Here is a 23198-nt window from a genome sequence, read left to right on the forward strand (position 1 = left end):
CTGCCACCTGCTAGACTTCTTGTGGTCCAAACAAAAATGTCCTTCAGTACATTACTGCCACCTGCTAGACTTCTTGTGGTCCAAACAAATATGTCCTGGAGTTCTCTACTTTAGACAATTTAGTTTAGCCTGCAATTCTCTATTAGCATCACTCTATAGTTGCAATTCCTCGTGAATGCTTAATGTGCTCATTAGATAATGCCGCAAACTGTTATTCTTCCCTAATTTTGTCACATGTTTTCGTGTAATTGCATTACCTCAATTACATTGATTTCATCTACTTCACTTGTAAGGCTAAAATCGTCTTGTTAAAGAATAGTAATTATCACACATTACACTTTTAAAATTGCTGTTTTTCCAAGTCTATCTGCTTTTTCAGGTTTTCCTTTTCTTGGATCGTAGCCTGCAGTTGTTTACTGAGACCTCGGAGTTCTTCTTCATTTGCTCCCATGTTTTCATTTTATAATCTGAATGTAGATAATTCAATTTGCAACAAACCCTTTTCCTTTTGTATCCTTGTAATAACTTCCTCCATTTTCTAATCTCTTCCAACTCACGATTGTTCTTGTCGGGTACTTCTATTTGTTGTTGGTGTTCTGCACATTTACCCTGGGCTTCAACCATAAAATCTGAGGATTTTCCTTAAGTTCTGAAACATTTCTTAAATTCTTGCGATAGATATACTGCCATTAAGATTCCATCTCCCCTGCCTGTGAACTGTTGGATCCTCCATTCAGCATTTCTTTGACTCCTTCCCATCTAATCCCTTTAATACCAAGATACTTTTCTGCAGACTTGACCATAATTTTCATTTTCTCAGTTCTTTTGCTCCTTTTATGTTCTGTTTAATCTCATCCATAGTAACTTTTGTTGGTATCCCCGAAATAACTCCTCTATTCCACTTTCTATTGTTGGGTATTGAGAATTGTACTTCTTTGCTGTCTAATTTACATAATCTTATCACTTTCCTTTGTTGAGCACTATCCCGACAAAACACTAATAGTGATCCATTTTGTAAAATCTTTGCTCCTTCAATCTCGCCTATAATTTTGTTGAGCATCTTCGTCAAACGAATCGGGTTCCAATCACCAAAAGACGCCCCGTCTTCACTTAGTTTTATAATTGCTTTAATCTCATCTTCTTTCCATTGTTTTGCTGTCCTGTTTTGATCATCCACTGATTCCTCAGAGTTTGATATCCCGTAGCTCTGCTTTCTTTTCTTCCTCTTTCCATTCTGTTCCTCTTTCCCGCCGACCTCCATCTCTAGTTCACTTCCACTTTTGCCAAAAACTTCCTTCAACAGCTTGGCTGTTTCCTTGATGTTCTCCCTCTCTGCCATTTTCCAGTCACAACTCGGCTCCTCGTTCGCTTCGCAACCAGCCCCCCGAACACAACCGTTTTTTGACAACACCTTTTGTAATTCATCCAAGTTCAAGACATCCTTCACTTAGCAACAGGAATAGTTCTTATGGGTTCCCAATTATTTTTTCACAAAGGTTGCTATCTGTCCCTTAATTGAATAATTGTCCACAACTGCCTAATTCCTAATTTGAATAGCTCGTTGTTCAAAGGGAGCTTCTTCATCAAGATGTCTATCTTTTTCATAAAAATGTAAGAAATGGAAGAAAAGCAGGCCAATCAACTCTTCTGCAATGTTCACACGTTCCCTGAGATCGATGATAAATTCAGCCAAGTAATATAGCTTCTAGAGCCGCTGCCTCACAGTGCTCGCAACTTTGGGCTTCGAGGGTATCTACGTATGTGGGCTTTTATGTTCTTCCTGTGACTGCATTGGTTTTCCCTAGGTATTCTGGATTGTTCTCACATCCTAAAGACTTCCAAGGTTATTAGGCTAACTGGTCACCATAAAATGCCATTAGTCTGTAGGGTAGAATTAGGAGAAGTGGATATGAATGTGAATTGATAGGTTAAATAGAAAACTAATGGGAGGTTTAGATTGCTATGTGAGTAGATATTATTTCAATGGGCCATAGGGTTTCTTTCTATAAGGAAATGTGAAAATATATTGGTGGAATTAATCTTGACAACACCAATTTCCTGCTCTCCACGTTCCTTATTTCCCTTGAGCTGAAGTGCCTAATGTTTCTCTGCCTTGAAAATATTCTCAGAGGTGTCCAAGGTAGAGAATTCCAAATCCTCACACCGTTTGAGAGAAAAAGTGTCGCCTCATTAACACCTTAAATGTGTGACCTGTTATTCTAAAACTACTCCATCAGATCTAGGTAATCCAACTGGGAGAAGCATCCTCTCAGAATCCACCCTGTCAGTCCTCATAATTTTACATCTTTCAATATGATTACCTCTGGGCTAAATCTGCTCATCCATTCTGCATACACTGGCCCCTTCATCCCAGGAATCAGCCCAGTGGATTTTCTCTGCAAAACCTCTAATGCAGGAAAGCAAAATACAGAGACCAAAATTGTATTTTGAAGTCAAGGTGTGGTCTCACCAGTATCCCGTAAAATTGTCTCAAAATATCCTACCTTTTATACTGGATAACCTTTACAACAAAAGCCAAGACCCAATTTGCCTTCATACCTATTTGCTCTACCTGCACATTAACATCTTGTGTTTCAAATAATGGAATCCCTATACCTCTTTGTAATGCAACGTTTAATCATATCATTGCATTTAAATACTAATTTGCTTTTTTCTCTTTCATAGTGGATAATCTCACATTTTCCCACATCATTCAGTGTCTGCCACCTTCTTGCTCACTCACTCAATTTGTCTATGAACTGTATCAGACATATTGCCAGAGTGTGGATTGTAGTCAACTGATCATGTGTTAAATTGATTGGGCCTCCTATGTGTGAGAGGCACTCTCTTCTGGTGTTGGCTTTCAAACGTGCAGGGTTTCTGTAAGTGGGCCCAGATTATTGCTCCCACACTGTAAGTTGTCCAGTGTATACCGTGGCTAACATGAGTCGGTAAAAACATTCAATCCTACTATTCCATTGTCGTTCTTGTTTTGTGCATGCATAGCAAGTTATATCTTTTGAATGTCCTTTGTGTCCTACTCACTGTTCCCTGATCCACCTTCCTCTTGAATCATAAGCATTTTGGCTACAGTATCCACCTTCATCAAAATCATCATACATTGTTAATAGCTGAGGCCCCAGCACTGATGCCAATGGCACCCGCAAGTTACTGATTGTCTAATAGTCTAACAGGTGCAAAGATGTAGGAGAATCTGCACAAATTTGCTCTATACTACATTAATCCAATTTTCAATAGCAGTACACAAATAGTCTTCTGGGAGATTTGTCAAGTGACTTGTCAAGCCTACTGCACAAGAGGTCCACAGTGGATGCCATCTTATTGGCTCTTCACTCAGCCCTGGAACATTTGGACAGCAAAAAGCATACATGAGGATGCTCCTTATCGACTGCAGCTCGACATTCAATACCATCAACCCATCAAAACTTATCAATAAGCTTTAACAACTTGGCCTCAATAACTCCTTGAGCAATTGGATCATCAATTTCCTCACTTGCAGACCCCAATCGATTTGGATTGACAACAACATCTCCTCCACAATCTCCATCAGCAAAGGTGCACCACAAGGCTGTGTGGCTAAGCATATCTCCATTGCATATTTAAGTTTTCTGATGACACCATTGTTATAGACTGAATCAAAAGTGGCAGCAAATCAGCATATAGGAGGGAGATTGAAAATCTGGCTGAGTGGTCCCATAACAAGAACCTCTTATTCAACGTCAACAAAACCAAGAAGCTGATTATTGACTTCAGGAGGAGGAAACAGGAGGTCCATGAGGAAGTCCATCCTCATCAGTGGATCAGAGGAGGAGAGACAGCAAATTTAAATACTGTACCTCCCCTCTAATTGAGCACATCTACATGAAACATTGTCACAGGAAAGCAGCATTCATCATCAGGGGCCCCCACCACCCGGGATGGGCTCTCATCTTTCTGCGGCCATCAGTAAGAAGGCACAGGAGCCTCAAGACTCACAGCACCAGGTTCAGGAACAGTTATTATGACTCAACCGTTCGGCTCTTCAATCAAAAGGGATCATTTGACTCAGCTCAGCAATGCAAACAAAATGCTGGAGGAATTCAGCAGGCCAGACAGCATCTTGGAAAAGAGTACGGTCGCCATTTCAGGCTGAGACCCCTGCATACTCTTTTCCTAGATGCTGCCTGGCCTGCTGAGTTCCTCCAGCCTTTTGAGTGTGCTTGCTTGGATTTCCAGCATCTGCAAATTTTCTCTTGTTTGTGATTTGACTCCACTCACTTGTCCCATTATTGAGATGGTCCTACAACTTATGGTCTCACTTTTAGAGGCTTGTTATCCCATGTTCTTGATATGTATTGCTTATTTATTTATTATTATTATTGTTTCTTTCTTTCTGTATTTGCACAGTTTGTTGTCTTTTGCACACTGTTTAGATGCGCAATTGGTGCAGCCTTTCATTGATTCTATAATGGTTATTATTCTATTATGGATTTATTGAGTATGTCCACAGAAATTTTGTATATGTTGACATATATGTACTTTGATAATAAATTTAATTTGAATTTTGAACCTAACTGTTTTTCTGGTTTAAATAGTTAATTATAATAAAATAGAGATTAAACTAACATCCAAATTGTGGTAAATGAAGTTCATTTTTCCACTTCAGACCTAAAATGAAAACAGATTACTTTCTAAATGACAAAATGTTAGAAAAAATCAAAGTCCAAATGGACTTGAGGTCCATACAGGGTTTGCTACTGTGTTGAATACTGAATATATTTATTAATAATTTGTTGATCTTTCTCAATCTATAAACTAGTGGAGTTCTTGGTGATGTTGGCAACATATTTTTCTTTGTTAGAAACCTATCAAAGCTTTGTTTCTTCCTCAAAGTCTACTTGGCTGTAAAATGTTCTGTGATATAACTATTGGACATAATTTTGTTTCAATTGATTTACTTTCGAAGATGCTGCTGCAGAAGTACTGTACTGCAAATATGCCCTATGGTTAAGGAGTAAAAATTAAAATCTGAAAAATACTGCATTATCCTTGTCTTAAAAGCATGAACAAAGGTCCAAATAAAAACATACCATGGTGTTGAATTTCTGTAATTGCTAGTTAACCACTGAAAAAGTTGGCATTATGCATAATTATTAAAAACAGCATTTTATGTAGCTTCTAAAATTTATTAGGTATGTAGGGATAGGAATAGACTATTTACCTCACTGAGCATATACTGTAATTTATTCTGAGCACAGCTCATGTGCAACATAATTCAATTCTCCTCCCTTTCCTCTACCTGTTTTAACTAATTGAAAAAAGTGATTGAACAAGGATTTAAAGTTAACAATTGAGTTCAATAAATTGCCATTTAGAAAATCTCAATTCTATCAACTTCTACAAGTAAACAAATATGCAACAGTTGTTGCTGACTTTATCAAGACTGGTGCATCTTTGAGAATATACTAGGCATACCCAAACCAGAATCTCTGGATGAACCGTGAGATATGCAGGTTGCAGAGGGCTAAATCTCTTGTTGCTTAAGACAAGCGTTTGGAGTTCCACAAGAAGTCCAGGTGCAACCTATGTAGGGCTATCGTAAGAGTGGAGAAGCAATTCCAGTTGAAGTTAGAGATACAGTTATATGCATGTCAACTATGACAGGGTTTGTAGGCCATTACTTCCCACACAGCAAAATTTAACATCATAAATGTCTGTTATGTTTCACTCACTGATGTGCTGAGTGTCTTTTTTTTCTGCACACTTTGAAAGGGATGAATCCTTGCAGCATCTGCTGACACTGTGATCTCTGTCTCAGAGGCTGATGGCAGAACATCTTTCAAGAGGATGAACCTTCGCAAGTCATCAATCCTCAATGACGGTACCCGGTAAGGCACTGAAAACCTGTACCAACCAATCATCTGGAGTGTTTAATGACATCTTCAATCTCTCACTGCTGCAGTCAAGGTCTCCAAACTACTTCAAAAGGTCATCAATCATGTGGGTGCCCAAGAAGAGAAAGCGAGTCCTTCCCCTCTCCTTCACCATTCCCTATTCCCATTTCCCTCTGTCACCTTACCTGCCCAACACCTCCCTCTGATGCTCCTCTCCCTTCCCTTTCTTCCGTGGCCTTCTGTCCTCTCTTATCAGATTCCTCCTTCTCCAGCCCTTTATCGCTTTCGCCAATCAACTTCCCAGCTCTTTTCTTCACCCCTTCCCTCTTGAGGTTTCACCCATCACCTAATATCTTGTACTTCTTCCTCCCCTCCCCCACTTTTTTACTCTGATCTCATCTCTTTTTTTCTGATGAAGAATCGTGGCCCAAAATGTTGACTGCTTACTCTTTTCCATAGATGCTACCTGGCCTGCTGAGCTCCTCCAGTAATTTGTGTATATTAATTTGAATTTCAGCATCTGCTGATTTTCTCTTGCGGGTGAATCATCGCTTCACTATTGCCTAGTGGCACTCACATCTAACTGTAATGAAGTGCTCTGAGAGATTGGTCATGGCTGGAATTAATTCCTGCCTAAACAAGGACCTGGACCTGCTACAGGTTGCCTCCTGCCCCAACAGATCTACAATGGATGCTGGCTCTCCACCCAGCCTTAGACCACCTGGACAACAGCAATACATATGTCAATCTGTCACTTATTAATTACATCTATGCTTTCAACACCAGCATTCCCCCACCCCCCAGAACTAATCAAAAGTTTCAGAATCTGTGTCACTGTACATCCCTCTGCAACTGGATCTTTGACTTCCTCATCGGGAGACTACAGTCAGTGTAGATCAGTAATTGTGTCTCCTCCTCTCTGACAATCAACAGACACACCACAAGTATGCATGCTTACTCCACCACTCCATTCTCTCCACACCTGTTACTGTGTGACTGGATGCAGCTCTGGTGCCATTTATAAATTCGCCGACGTCGCAACCGTTGTCGGCAGAATTTCAGATGGTGACAAGGAGGCATGCAGGAGTGAGATAAAGTGGCTGACTGAGTGGTGTCATAGCAACAACCCTCACTCAACGTCAGTAAGACCAAGCAATTGTTTGTGTACTTCAGAATTGGGGAAGTCAAGAGAACACATGCCAGTCATCAAGGGTTTGACCGAGGAAAGGGCGAGTAGTTTCAAATTCCTGCATGTCAATATTTCTGGAAACCTATCCTGGACCCAACATATAGATGCAATTACAAAGGAGGCAAACCAGCGGCTGAATTTCATTAGGATTTGGAGGAGATTTGGTATGTGACCAAAGACTCTTAACAAATTTATACAAATATACTGTGGAGAGCATTCTAGCTGGTTGCATCACCATCTGGTATGGAGGAGGCAACACACAGGTTCAGAACAGGCTACAGAGGGCTGTAAACTCAGCCAGCTCTATCATGAGCACTAGCCTCCCCACCATCGAGGAAATCTTCTTTCCAACTGTGATAAGACTGCTGAACGGATCCTGACCCAGATCTGGGCTGTACCCTCCGAATATCCGGACCTGCATCTCAGTTTTTTTGCACCACCTTACTTTCCATTTTTCTATTTTCTATTTATGATTTATAATTTAAATGTTTTAATATTTACTATCGATTTGTAATCCCGGGAGTGGGAAGCGCAGAATCAAATATCGCTCTGATGATTGTACGGTCTAGTATCAATCATTTGGTGACAATAAAGTATAAAGTATGAAGTATCTTCAAAAGATGAACCCTCTAAAAAGGAGGCATCAACACTTCAGAACTCCCACCTCCCGGGTCGTGTTCTCTTCTCATTACTCCATCAGGGGAAGTGATAAAGGAGCCTGGAGACACACACTTAACATTTTAGGAACAGCCACCAGATTTCTGAATGGTCTATGAACCAATGAGCTCTACTTGACTATCTTGCTCTATTTTTGCACTACTTACTTATTAGCTTTATATATCTCTTGTAACTTCTAGTATATTTTATGCATTGCATTGTACTGCTTCTGCAAGAAAACAAATTTCAAAGTATGTGCCAATGATAATAAACCTGATGAAAGGACAGCAGCTGTAAGATCGGGTTCGATTCCCTCCACTGTCTGTAAGAATTTTGTACATTCTCCCCCGACGAGTAAGTTTCCTTTGGGTGCTCCAGTTTCCGCCATCGTTCCAAAGACTTGTAGTTAGGGTTAATGAACTGTCAGTGCCGGAAGTGTGGTGACACTTGCTGGCTGCTCAGCACAATCCTCATTGATTTGATTTGATGCAAACACATTTTACAGAATATCTTGATGTACATGTGACAAATAAAGCTATACTTATTGTATAATATTATTTTAATCTTCTGATTCTGATGAAATTAGGTATTGCCTAACTTTACTCATGAAAGAGGTAGATCTGGTTTTATGAATATGACCTCTGGTCCTGCACTGGTAGAGGTAGTATATTCATGCTATCCATTGTCAGAAATACAGTACTATGCAAATATCTTAGCACATTAGTATAGCTAGGTTACCCAAGACTTTTGCACAGGAGCAAAGGGATGATGAGGGTGGAGAGCTGTGGGAGGGGTGTGGGACAGATGACAGGGAAGGAGTGCTGGGGCAGGGGACAGCACGGGGTGCAGATACACCCAGCCCTGAAACACCAGGAAAGATCATTTGATTCCAAACAATTGGTTTATTGATTGTTACAGAATGTCTCTCTCATGCTTCCTACTCCCTCCCCTCTCTCTTCCCCTTTTCCCGATCATATTTCATCTCTCTCTGCCACTTTCCCATTCTCAGTCCACAATAGAGACGCATATCAGAAGCAGGTTTATCATCACTTGAATGTATCATAAATTTTTTGTTGCAGCAGTACGGTACAATACATAAAATTACTACACTACCATGCAAATGTCTGAGGCATCCTACCTATATAAATGTGATTAAGACTTTTGCACAATATTGTGTATTTGAAAACATCAATCAATTCTTTAATAAGCTTTATAATTTAAAAGAAAATAAAGCTAGTTCTTTTTTTCTTTCCTTACAAATGAAGCTCTGAATTTCATGAATTATTCTAATAAATCGACCTGATGATGCCTCCAAAGCTAATATTTTTCTATCCAGCTGTGATGCTCAGAAGTGCTTATAATATGCATGTCTGCTGGTATTTGTGCATTGGACAGATGTACTGACATCAGCATACCGGAGAAGGCCAACATAATTAGCATCTCTACCTGTCATGGTCCGGTCCTTGAAGTCCGTATTCCAGTTCACGGTCCGGTCCATTGACCCTTGCTCCAGGTTTTCCTGTCTACCCTGTTTCTGTTCTTGTTGAGCTCTAATTGAGTCAGCTGATGCTCGTTGGGGCTGGTTGCATAAATACATTCAGAAACCAGGGTGTGGCTGCTGGATTGTTCCTGTCCTTACTCCTTGTATCCCTTCCTCTGCCTTCTGTTTCCTTGCCTGAAGCCCTGCCCTGCCCTGCCTTGTCTTGCTGGTAACTCTCGCCTCACCTGAAGTTCTCATCTCGCCTTGTTTTGCCAGAAGCCTTGCCTTGCCAGAAGCCTTGCCTTGTCTTGCCGGTAACTCTCGCCTCACCTGAAGTTCTTGTCTCGCCTTGCATTGCCTGAAGCCTTGCCTTGTCTTGTCTTGCTGGTAGCTCTCCCCTTGTCTTGCCTGCAGTCTTGTTCTGGAGCCACTCTGTACTTAGCTCCTTTCCTGTCCCTTGCCTCCGCCCAGGTAAGCCAGGCCGTCTTGCCGTTACCTGCAGTTGGTTCTGTCCCTTCCTGTCCCTTGCCTCCGTCGGATAAGGCGGGCCATCTTGCCGTTACCTGCGGATGGTTCTGTCCCTTCCTGTACCTTCCCTCCGTCGGGTAAGCCGGGCCATCTTGCCGTTACCTGCGGTTAGTTCTGTCTCTTCCTGTCCCTTGCCTCCGTCGGGTAAACCAAGCCGTCTTGCCGTTACCTGCGGTTGGTTCTGTCCCTTCCTGTTCCATGCCTCCGTCGGGTGGTGAACCGCACCCTGCCCAGGAGGAGCCTGCCTAGCCCCAAGGCTGAAGACTCCAGCCTCCTGCCTAGCCCCAAGGCTGAAGACTCCAGCCTCCTGCCTAGCCCCAAGGCTGAAGACTCCAGCCTCCTGCCTAGCCCCAAGGCTGAAGACTCCAGCCTCCTGCCTAGCCCCAAGGCTGAAGACTCCAGCCTCCTGCCTAGCCCCAAGGCTGAAGACTCCAGCCTCCTGCCTAGCCCCAAGGCTGAAGACTCCAGCCTCCTGCCTAGCCCCAAGGCTGAAGACTCCAGCCTCCTGCCTAGCCCCAAGGCTGAAGACTCCAGCCTCCTGCCTAGCCCCAAGGCTGAAGACTCCAGCCTCCTGCCTAGCCCCAAGGCTGAAGACTCCAGCCTCCTGCCTAGCCCCAAGGCTGAAGACTCCAGCCTCCTGCCTAGCCCCAAGGCTGAAGACTCCAGCCTCCTGCCTAGCCCCAAGGCTGAAGACTCCAGCCTCCTGCCTAGCCCCAAGGCTGAAGACTCCAGCCTCCTGCCTAGCCCCAAGGCTGAAGACTCCAGCCTCCTGCCTAGCCCCAAGGCTGAAGACTCCAGCCTCCTGCCTAGCCCCAAGGCTGAAGACTCCAGCCTCCTGCCTAGCCCCAAGGCTGAAGACTCCAGCCTCCTGCCTAGCCCCAAGGCTGAAGACTCCAGCCTCCTGCCTAGCCCCAAGGCTGAAGACTCCAGCCTCCTGCCTAGCCCCAAGGCTGAAGACTCCAGCCTCCTGCCTAGCCCCAAGGCTGAAGACTCCAGCCTCCTGCCTAGCCCCAAGGCTGAAGACTCCAGCCTCCTGCCTAGCCCCAAGGCTGAAGACTCCAGCCTCCTGCCTAGCCCCAAGGCTGAAGACTCCAGCCTCCTGCCTAGCCCCAAGGCTGAAGACTCCAGCCTCCTGCCTCCTGCCAAGCCTCGCCTCTAGCCTCGCCTGAAGACTCCAGCCTCCTGCCTCCTGCCAAGCCTCGCCTCTAGCCTCGCCTGAAGACTCCAGCCTCCTGCCTCCTGCCAAGCCTCGCCTCTAGCCTCGCCTGAAGACTCCAGCCTCCTGCCTCCTGCCAAGCCTCGCCTCTAGCCTCGCCTGAAGACTCCAGCCTCCTGCCTCCTGCCAAGCCTCGCCTCTAGCCTCGCCTGAAGACTCCAGCCTCCTGCCTCCTGCCAAGCCTCGCCTCTAGCCTCGCCTGAAGACTCCAGCCTCTAGCCTCCTGCCAAGCCTTGCCTCAAGTCTCTAGCCTCAAGCCTGAAGACTCCAGCCTCATCCTGCCTGCCTGCCAAGCCTCATCCTTGCCTAGGTCTGGGGTCCAAGCCAGAGGCAAGACTCAGGTATTGGGTCCTTGTCCAGACTCTGGCTCTGAGTCCAAGCCCGGACTCCTAGCTCTCTTGTCCAGTCCTGTTCCAGGTTCCCGGTTTTCGTGTCCATGTCCTTGCCATCACCCTGTATCCTAGTCCTGTCCCTAGTACTTCAATGACTGTGTCTTGCACTTGGGTCCATTTCCAGTCACCTCCTTATGACACTACCACAATAAAGCAACACCAACTCTGATGGATAGATCATATCTACCTCACGTCTCCCCCAAACAGATCCTTCACTCCCAGTTGAAGGAAGGTCAGCAAGCCCCTGGTGGACAAAGGAAACACTTTAAAGATAACATCAAAACCAGCCTGAAGAAGTTCAACATAGCATCTAAAAGACTGGGAAAACATTGCACTCAGTAGATACACCTGAAAGAAACCTGTTTAAGAGGATGCCGTGCTACATAAGAGCAATCTCTAATGTGCTGGAAAGAACAAGTGGCATCTGTGAAAGGAGAGATTGAACAACCAAAAGACCCAACCACCACCATTCACTGCACCAGAATATGTGGATCCCAGATTGGGCTCTACAACTACCTGAGAACCCACCAATAGACAACCCCCTCAGGAGGACTTCATGAAGTGATCACACTACTCCTACTGCTCATCCTATGCAGGTTGAGATCTAGTCAGGGTATCATATAGAGTTGCCATAATTTTCAACCTAATATATTCCAATCCCTTTGATTGTCATTTGCTTCTCGATTATTTTGTGCATTTTTGCAGTGAATCTTAATGGACTTCCAAATAACTAGGAAAATATATTTATTCCTTTAAGAAATGATGAAATGAAAGGTTAATTCAGAAAGAAATCTCTTCTATTCAGGTAAAGGATTAATGGGAGGTCCCATCATATCAAAGTTGAGTAAATAAATGAATACCCAGAAGTTATGTTGGGTTTTATAGAGCATACCAACAACCTTATGAAATAAGCATTCATGTGTGTCTTTATTGTGAGTGTTAATAATGTTGCCCAGAATGTTTTTCTACTGTCTTCATTCCTCAAAAAAGTCAAGACCATAAGACATAGGAGCAGAATTTGGCAATTTGGCTCATCAAGTCTGCCCTACCACTCCTTCATGGCTAATTCATTATCCCTCTCAAAATGTTTCTCCAGCCTTCTCCCCATAATCAACGATGCCCTTACTAATCAAAAACCTATCAACCTGTGCTTTAAATATACCTATGTCTAGGTCTCTGCAGCCATCTTTGTCAATGAATTCAACAGATTCACCACATTTGGCTAAAGAAATTTCTCTTCATCTCTGTACTAGAGGGACATTCTTCTAGTCTGAGGCTGTGCCCGCTGGTCCTGGACTCTCCCACAATAGGAATTATCCTCTCCACCCTATCTAGGCCTTTTAACATTCAATAGGTTTCAATGAGATCCCCCCCCCCCCAATTCTTTTCAAATCCAGTGAGTACAAGCTCAGGGACATCAAATATTCCTCATATGCTAACCCTTTCTTTCCCTGGATCATTTTCGTGAACCCTCTTCTGTACCCTCTCCACTATCGGCACATCCTTTCTTAGATAAGGGGCCCAAAACTGCTCACAATACTCCAAGTGCGGTGTGACCTCAGCTTTAGGACTCTTGTTCCCATCAGCAGAAAAATCCAATCCTTTGGTGAAAGGATGGGCAAAGATGAAATAGTTCTCTAATATCCTGTGTGCATAGGAATTAATTAACACACACACACACAGTGTCTACAGCATGATCATAAGGAAATTGAACAATCAGGCAAAGCAGCATCTTTGCAGAGACATCTCACTATATAAAGGGGGAATAAGTTTTATCAAATGGCATGAAGGATGATTATTCATGTGAAGAAGTGTACTATGTGTTTAAAAAAATAGTGTCATGAAGACTGGAGAAAATATGTAACCTATTCAGAGACTTGCTGAGGGTCTGTTCAAGGAAAAATGGAGTATGTGATTAAACATTGCTGGATTAGAACATTATTCTCCTCTTTAATTGTGAAAGAAGGAATTCCATGATAGCACAATTAACATACTAAATGTCTTTGGTAATTGTTTTTAGTATAATAAATATGGAACTAATGAAAACACTTGATTAATGCATCTCAGGTAAAGTATTTTCAATTAAGCACACTTTTCCCTTTTGAGTTTCTTATTTTTACAATTCATCTGGACCCGACAAAGTATTTCACATAGAAATCCACTACTGTGAAGATGGAAAAAAAAAGGATGTATACTGTGGAGAACAATATTTCATAGAAGATAGTAATGATGTTGCCAGGGCCTGTTTTGTCACTGACATTATTTCCCTCAAGTCCCTGCTTTATTCATTTCATATTTTATTTTTGTCACAATGGGGTGCTGGAAACAGACTCAAATGCAAGACACAGACACTAAAGTACAAGGAACAGGACTTGACTAGAGTAGGGACGTGACAGGATTCGGGTAAGGAGCAGGGACAAGAACACAGATTTGGGCTAGGGAAAGCGGGACCAGGACTAGGAACCATGGACTAGGAGACAAGGCTTGGACTCCGAGCCCGAGACTGGACAAGGACCCAGAACCTGGGTTTTGCCTTGGGCTCGGACCCCAGAACCATGCAAGGACATGACATGGCTTCAGGACAGGACGTGGCTGGGGTCTAGAGGCCTGAGCTTGGAGACAAGACAAGGTTTGGATTCCGAACCTGTGACTGGACAAGGGCCCAAAACCTGGGTCTTGCCTCGGGCTCAACCTCAGAACCAGGCAAGGACATGACATGGCTTAAGGCTGGGGTCTTGGGTCTTGAGCTTGGCTTGGGATCCTCGAGGCTTGGGTTCTTGGAGCTTGGCTTGGGATCCTCGAGGCTTGGGTTCTTGGAGCTTGGCTTGGGATCCTTGGGGCTTGGGGTCTTCGTCTTGAAATGCGGAGGCTGATAACTCAGAGACTGGAGCTGTGAGACAGACTGGGAACTAAACATCAGCATAGAGCCAGGACTTATCCTTCAACAAGTCAGGACTCATCTTTAACACAACACAAACATGAGACAGGACAGAACATAAACATAGAGCTGGGACTCATCCTACGACAAGCCGGGACTCAACTTCATCTCCACACCAAGGTAGGACAGATCTCTCCATCAGGTAACGGTAGAACAGCCAGACTTACCCAACAGAGGCAAGGACAAGACAAGACAGATCCCCCCTGCAGGGCAACGGCAAAACAGCCTGGCTTACCCCATAGAGGTGAGGACAAGACAAGACAGATCCTCCTGCAGGGCAACAGCAAAACGGTCTGGCTTACCCCACAGAGGCAAGGACAAGAACAGACGAACACCCAAGAACGACAGACAGTTCCATCTCTGCTCTGGGGAAGCTCCGAGTCTCAGTTTGGCCAGCAACCTCAGCTGGCTACGGAAACAGCCAGATCCCTACCTAGCTTGGAGTGGCTGGCAGCCACTCAGCTGGTCCGGGAAACAGCCAAATCCATACTGCAAAGACCACTCCAACAAGTGGCAACAAGCTCCATGAAGCAGTGGTCCTCCAACCAGGCCTAGAGATCACAAATGGTTTCACTAGCCTTCCATCAGCAGGTTGCTCCAAGGGGGACTGACAAGATAAACCAGCCACTCACTCTTCTTCTTCTTCTTCGTTTTATGGCAGTTGCCAACTAGTTTTCAGTACATTACCGCCACCTGCTAGACTTGGTGTTCCAACCAAATTTGTCCTGGAGTTCTCTACTTTAGACAATCTAGTTCAGCCTGCAGTTCTCTATTAGCATCACTCTGTAGTTGCAATTCCTCGTGAATGCTTAATGCACTCATTAGATAATGCTGCAAACTGCTATTCTTCCCTAATTATGTCATATGTTTTTGCGTAGTTGCATTACCTCAATTACATTGATTTCATCTACATCACTTGTAAGACTAAAATCATCTTGTTAAAGAATAGTAATTATCACACATTACACTTTTAAAATTGCTGTTTTTCCAAGTCTATCTGCTTTTTCAGGTTTTCCTTTTCTTGGATCGTAGCCTGCAGTTGTTTATTGAGACCTCGAAGTTCTTCTTCATTTGCTTCCATGTTTTCATTTTATAATCTGAATGTAGATAATTCACTTTGCAACAAATTCCTTTTCCTTTTGTATCCTTGTAATAACTTCCTCCATTTTCTAATCTCTTCCAACTCACCGTTGTTCTTGTTGGGTACTTCTATTTGTTGTTGGGGTTCTGTACATTTACCCTGGGCTTCAACCATAAAATCTGAGGATTTTCCTTAAGTTCTGAAACATTTCTTAAATTCTTGACCATTTGCAATAAGTATATTGCCATTAAGATTCCATCTCCCCTGCCTGTGAACTGTTGGATCCTCCATTCAGCATTTCTTTGACTTCTTTCGACCTAATTCCTTTAATACCAAGATACTTTTCTGCAGACTTGATGATAATTTTAATTTTCTCAGTTCTTTTGCTTGTTTGCGCTGAACAATTAATTGCATCCACCATAAAAAGCATGAACTCCTTTCTACTCATTAATAGTGTATCCTTATTTTTCATATTACAGCTCTCACAATTCACCAGTTTATTATTCCCCGTATTTGTTTGCTTGCAGCCTTTTTTCATCAACTTTTCACTGCCTCTGCGTAACTGATTCCTTGAGTTACCTTTACATATTGTACCTCAGCCGCCTTCTTGCTATAAATGCACACTCGATAAGCTGCGCTGTGTGCCTCACCACAGTTGCAGCATTTCAGCCTAGCTCCCACTTCACATTTCCCATAATCATGTTCTCCAGTGCATCTCCCACATCTTTATTTTCCTTGGCAGACCGCCGCAATGTGTCCAAATTTCTGACATTTATAGCATCTTAAAGGCGGTGGTATATATATATTCTAACTGCATAACACATATCCCCTAAGTAAACATTAGTCAGCAATCTCTCTTCATCAAAGTTAATCATTACCAAAAAAAACTATCACACTTTTTCCCATTTCTTGTAACTTTCAAACATTTGGCCTCAATAATTTTTGCTCCTTTTATGTTCTGTTTAATCTCATCCATAGTAACTTTTGTTGATATCCCCAAAATAACTCCTCCAGTCCACTTTCTATTGTTGGGTATTGAGCATTGTACTTCTTTACCATCTATTCTACATAATCTTATCACTTTGCCTTGTTGAGCACTATCCCAATAAATCACTAATAGCAATCCATTTCATAAAATCTTTGCTCCTTTAATCTCACCTAGAATTTTGTTGAGCATCTTCATCAAACAAATCAGGTTCCAATCACCAAATGATACCCCATCTTCACTTAGTTTTATAATTGCTTTAATTTCATCTTCTTTCCATTGTTTTGCTGTCCTGCTTTGATTATCCACTGATTCCTCAGAGTTTAATATCCCATACCTCTGCTTTCTTTTCTTCCTCTTTCCCTTCTGTTCCTCTTTCCCACCGACCTCCATTTCTAGTTCACTTGCACTCTCGCCAAAAACTTTCTTCAACAGCTTGGCTCTTTCCTTGATGTTCTCTCTCTCCACCATTTTCCAGTCACAACTCAACTCAACTCAACTCAACCACAGTTCACCACGCACCAGCACCAGCACCAGCACCAGCACCAGCACCAGCACCAGCACCAGCACCAGCACCAGCACCAGCACCAGTCACCAGTCACCAGTCACCAGTCACCAGTCACCAGTCACCAGTCACCAGTCACCACAATCATTTCAGGAAACAGTCACCCACACTCAATCCCAAGGCTATTTATATTGCAAGCCCAAAGATGGGAATCAGGTGCCTATGATTAATTCAAACAAGGGACAGCTGGAAGACCCGGAGTCCTGGGTCCACGGACCAGACTGTGAACCGGAAAGTGGACTTCATAGACTGGACCATGACAATTTTTAAGCATTTAGAATCAAAGAGAGAAATAGACCCTTCACCGTACCAATGGGCAGCCTCCAAATTGCTCTAATCTTACATTAATCCCACCTTTTTATTTTTAGATACTCATTAACTCTCTCCAGGTTCTACCACTAGGGGCAATTTACAGGGACCAATTAATATAACAATACACGCATCTTTAGACCATAGGAGGAAAACTAGAGTACCCATCCAATCACAGCGAGAATCTGCAAACTCCAGATGGACGAACCCAGGGTCAGGATTGGACCCAGGTCTGTAGTGCTGTGAGGCAGCAGTTCTATTAAGTGTAGCACTATGTGCTGCTTGTCAGGTTTTTAGAAAAGAATTGGCTTTCCTAATTGATGCCACACTAGCATTTAGCCTTTAACGATCCATACACAAAAACCCATAAATCCCTCTGCATCACAGAGCTCTGCAGTCTCTCACAATTTAGATAATAGGCTTTTTTTAAATGTTCCCTGCCAAAATGGACTACTATCATTTTCCCCACATTATATTCCATTTGCCAGATCATCATCATCAAACCTATCTAGATGTTCCTTTGTAAACACTTTATGTAACCACTTACCTACCTTTGTCTTCTGCAGATTTAGCACCCATATCTTTAGTGCTTCCACCTAAGTCATTTATATACATATATATATATAAAAAAATTAGGCCCCTGAGGCACACTATTCATTACATCTTACCAACCAGGAGGAGAATCATATAAGCCTACTCTTTTTCCTACTTACCTCTGTCATAGTTATCCATTTGCTTTAAAAATTTTAGAATGGCAGTTCTATCCCCCTTGATTCTGGTAGGCAGGTCCATGTCCTAACAATTCTGTTTTTAAAACAAAATTCTCTTCCCTTTCCATTACTTTTTCAGTAATAATATTGACATTGCCCCATGGCATTATCCTGATTTACCTTCTCAAACTGGAAACAATATTTCGCATCTCAGAATGAGATCAGGCAGCACATACTTGAATTGGATTTGACAGACTTCGAAGTGAATTGGATAGACAGAAAAAAAAGCAGATGAAACACACCTTGGCAATCATCTTCATCACTTTGTGGAAATTGCTTGGAGGATTTTCTGTGCCACAGCTCGTACGTTTAGCAGAGCCTTCCATACCATAGGAAGCTATGGATATTGGGGTGGGATAAGTTAGCATGGGGGAAGGGGAGCAAGACTAGACTTTTCCCAAAAAACGAGCAAAAGTCACACCCCAAAATATTGCCAAAATTTCACTGATACTTTGGAGTGTTTCCAAACCTTCCGAAAATATTAAAATCTTTCCAATACACATAAAATACTGAAGCAATTCAGCCTACTTCCCTCTCATATTGCTGAGCTCCTTGTAGAACCCAACATCAGAATATGGCCTCATGCTTAGCAGTTAATTTTTAGAAACAAGTACCTGATTTTGCTTTCATATACAGGCATACGTAAATCCATTAAATGCTGTCAGCTACATGTGTCAATGGTAACAAATGACAGCGCCAGCGCCAGCAATCTGCGATGGGGATTTCATTTCCACCCCAACTGTAAGAAGTTTGTACGTTCTCTCTGTAACTCAATGGGTCTTCATTGGGTGCTCCGGTTTCCTCCCACATTCCAAAGATATACAGTTATGGTTAGTCAGTTGTGGGCATGATATGTTGATGCTGGAAATGTGGCATAACCCTCAAGCTGCCCGGCACATCTCTCGATGTTTTCATTTGACACAAGCGACGTATTTCTCTGTATGTTTTGATGCACATGTGACAAATAAAGCTAAAATCTCTTTCTTTATCTCCCCTTATACTAAGTTTTGTGTGTTTCTGGGGCAATATATGACTGCTGACAAAGGACACACAATATTGAAGCAACAGTTAATATGAAATGATCCTGACCTTTTTAGTTATTAATCTGTGAGGATTATTAGTGTGGGTGACTTTGGAGGTGTCATGCCACCATCCAGCAAGCATCTCTATTAATTATTATCCTTGACACTTTGACTCATTTATTAATCATCATAGCAGCAGTAGGATTTGCTCAGCAGAAGCATAATACCAAAGTGCCTTATAATCTTGCCTATCTTTGATAATGTAATATGATTTAGTATATTATGATTTCTACTTTTATTCCTTTAAATTCTTGCGAATATTATGTAGTGAGCAGATCCTTGAAAACTGTGTATCTTAGGGATTTATTCAAGTAGGATTTAAGGACCAAGGATCAACTTCATTCACCAAATATATTTACATGTATTAGGAATTTGCTGTGGTGTGTTGGTTGGGTCACAACATGCAACAAAAAACAATGACATTCAACAATTATAAAGAATAAAGAACTATAAAAAAATGAAGTCAGAGATAAAAGAATGGAGATGGAATAAAATATGCATAAATACATAAATACCAGCATGTATTTATAATGTAAGCAGCATTATAAATAGTGGTTTGAAGTGTTTAGAGAACAAAGCAAGGTAGCAGTTTGAGGGGTTGGGGAGGGTTAACTAGAATGGTTGATCAGATTAACAGTTTCAGAAAATAAATATTTAAGTTTTAGTCAGTTGTGGGCATGATATGTTGACACTGGAAGTGTGGCATGAAGTTTTATTTTTATAGGCCTATTGTACTTTACAGCAGAGCACTTTTGGAAAAGGTAGCTTGCAGTGTGAGTAGTGTCCATAACAATTTTTCCTGCCCCCTTCTTTGTCCTAGATACATACAAATCCTGCCCTGATGGTAGGTTGCAGTCAGTGACGTTTACCACTGAGCTAACAGTCACTGCAGTTTTCATATATTATGAGAGGATGCTGTACCAAACCAGACAGCAAAGGCTGATGTGAGGATGCTCTCTATGATGGCAGTGTATAATTGCAGCAGTATGTTCTGGGGAAGAGGGAATTTTACCAACTGCTGCAAAGTACATACTTTGCCAAGCCTTTTTGTTAATGAAGGACAAACTGTATAGTTCTCCTGCATGAGGTCAAGTTAATTAACTAACATTTTGGAGACCAGTACACATGATTAAAGTCAAATAAATTCCAAAGTATTAAATACAATTATTACTTTATGATCATTTACAATAATCTATTCATAGTGTCAAGGCTATTGCAAAGACATTGTGGTCATGAATTGATAGGTTCCCTATTAATCAAACTTGCTGATTGCAATGTTATAAACAATAGTGAACTGAGGATGATAGTTCAGTTACAGTCCTTGAATTGTTATATCACTATAAGACTGAGAAGGGTATATATTGTTAGGCAGAACTATATTATTTTGATAACATTATACCATATAATTTGCTAGTACAGTGTATGTTTACATTCTACTTATGTACGAAATGGCATTGGCCAAGACATGGTATGAAATTGGATGAATAAACACATTTTGAGCCATAGATTTAAGCCTGGGAATCTAATTAACAATTAGAGCCCTGCAAACAACAAAAAAACATGAATTTCTGGCAAACATACTCTGCCTGGGTTAGGAGAAATTGTCATGGGTTATCTTATATTTGGCCTTGTTGGATTGCAATTAATTGTTTTTTGCAAACTCAGACATACAGCCCTCCATCACCAACTGACACAGAACTATCAATAGGGATTCTGTGAAAAAAACTACAAATTGGTAACAGTAATAGTGATCATGAATTGAACCGTCATAAAAGCCCATTTGATTCACAAAACCTTTCATGTAAAGGAAATTTTCTATCCCTACCTGATCTGACCTGAATGTTATTACAGAGTTGCAGGAATATGATTAACTGTAACTGCCCTTTGAAATGGTTCAGCAAAACACTGAGTTCAAGGATAATTGGAAATGGACCACAAATACTGGCAGTGTCAGCAATTCCAACATGTTGCGAAAAGCACAAACAGTGGGCTGCATTTGATATTCTACCTAATCTTGAGAAATGTAAGTGATAAGTTTGAGACTGGAGAGTCAGGTGATCCACAACCAATAAATGGAGATGCCAGGATCAGAAAACAAAGAGCAACCCATATTGATCCTGTGCTCTATCTTGAACAAGAGTTTGGTATCCCAATGTACTATTATCAGAGGGCAGTTAATATTAGACAATTAGTTAAAATTCAGGAGCCTCAAAACATACACTCAACATTTTAGGAACAGCTTCTTCCTCTCTGTCATCAGATTTCTGAACAGACAATATACCAACCCATGAATAATATCTCACTATTTTCATTTGCTTTTTGTGCAACTGATATATATATATATCTTTTTGTAACTTATAGAATTTTATGTATTGTACTTCACTGATGCTGCAAACCAAATTTCATGACATTTGTCAGTGACATTAATTCTGATTCTGAAATTCTGTATTTCTACGAAACAGAACTCCAGCCATCACCAACATTCACCAATAAAATAAAATTTATTGTTGATGATAACATTTCTAAAAATATACTACAGCTACTAGGGAAGATGCAGACTTTCAGTGAAGAGCTAGAAAATCTATAGACCTACCAGTGATAAGCTTTCAATGGCTACAAAATTAGCAACAGCCAAATAAATCATATTAAAAATGATCTGATATTTCTGATAGGTTACTAATGCATAGGGCAATTATTGTACCTTCTCTTGTAAAATGTATGTAAAAAATAATACTACTTGACCATGGTCAAGATCTGGATTGTTGGCAGTTCCTACTTATATTTCTTTAACATAGAACTCTCTTCATATGTGAGCTTAACCTTTAAGTGGACATCTTGTTTTACAAAAGAGATTTCCTGTAGTTGAGTAGCAATGAATGATTTTAAAGAAGTCTAATTAGAAGAAGCAATCAATGCTCTTTTAGAGGTAATGTACTTGATGACTTGGGGCCCTAGTCAGTTTCATTGATTGATTTCAAGCAGTGTACTTCTCATCATGCACTAGACAATGCAGATTATCACTTAAACTTCCAATATAACAGAGCGGCGATTTTGGATCCATTAAGCATGTACTTACACTAGAAACTTATGATTGTTCCAAAACATTTCATTAATGGTATGAATAAAATTGGTTAAAGAAATAAATTCACAATGCTGTGTTTCTTATCATGTGAAGCATAAATGTACTCCCTTTTTCATCAAGAACCTACCTCTGCCTTAAAATAATTAAAATCCTGTGTTTTCACCACATTTAAACAAAAATTTGTAAAGCCGAGGAGTGGTAGTGGGGACAAGCTCCCACTACCTAAAAGTGCTCCTCACAGCATGTGACTCAAACACCCTCTGACAACCAAGTCCAACTCCTGGCCTTCTCGTGTGGTTTAGCCTCTAAGCCCGGCGGAACTGTTTCTACTGACAGGAGAAGGGGTGAAGGCGGGTCCTGGAGCCTTAAAACCAGTGCTTCGGGTAGATGGATCTTGTCAGCCTGGGAAAGCAGTCCATCTAAGAGAGGGAAAACTCTGATTTCAAACCTCCGCTGCCTTGCGGCCATACCCACTTATGAGAAAGGCTTCGGCAGTAAACCCTGAGGACAAATCCGGAGCTGGAGTCCCTAAGGCAGTCCGACGTTGCCTTCAACCTCATTCTGGCAACTCCTGTGACGACGCTGGTACCAAGCTGTATCGGCCCTTGCCCTTCCCTTGGACAACATCGGTGTCGTGGAGAGGGGAGACTTGCTGCATGGGCAACTGCCGGTCTTCCATACAACCTTACCCAGGCCTACGCCTGGAAACTTCCAGGCGTAGATCCATGATCTCGCGAGACTAATGGATGACACCACCAAAACAAAACAGTTTCTAAACCACACCACTGTCTCATACAAAATATTTTGCCTCATCTCTCTCTTATTTTAGACAATAGCCCAAAGTTCCAAATTATCCCAGAAGATGAAGAATTCTCACTGCATCCACTCAGGTTCTTCTATGATTCATTCTAGTCTCTTGTCAGTTTTCAACAACTCTAGAAGGTATAAGCATAGCTTGTCCAGCCTTTCTAATGGATATTTGCCCATCTCAAATATTAACAGCAAGTTTTTGTAGATCTACTCCCAGCTT

Source organism: Mobula birostris, chromosome 2 (assembly GCF_030028105.1).
Source record: "Mobula birostris isolate sMobBir1 chromosome 2, sMobBir1.hap1, whole genome shotgun sequence".
In the NCBI taxonomy this organism is placed as follows: Eukaryota; Metazoa; Chordata; class Chondrichthyes; order Myliobatiformes; family Myliobatidae; genus Mobula; species Mobula birostris.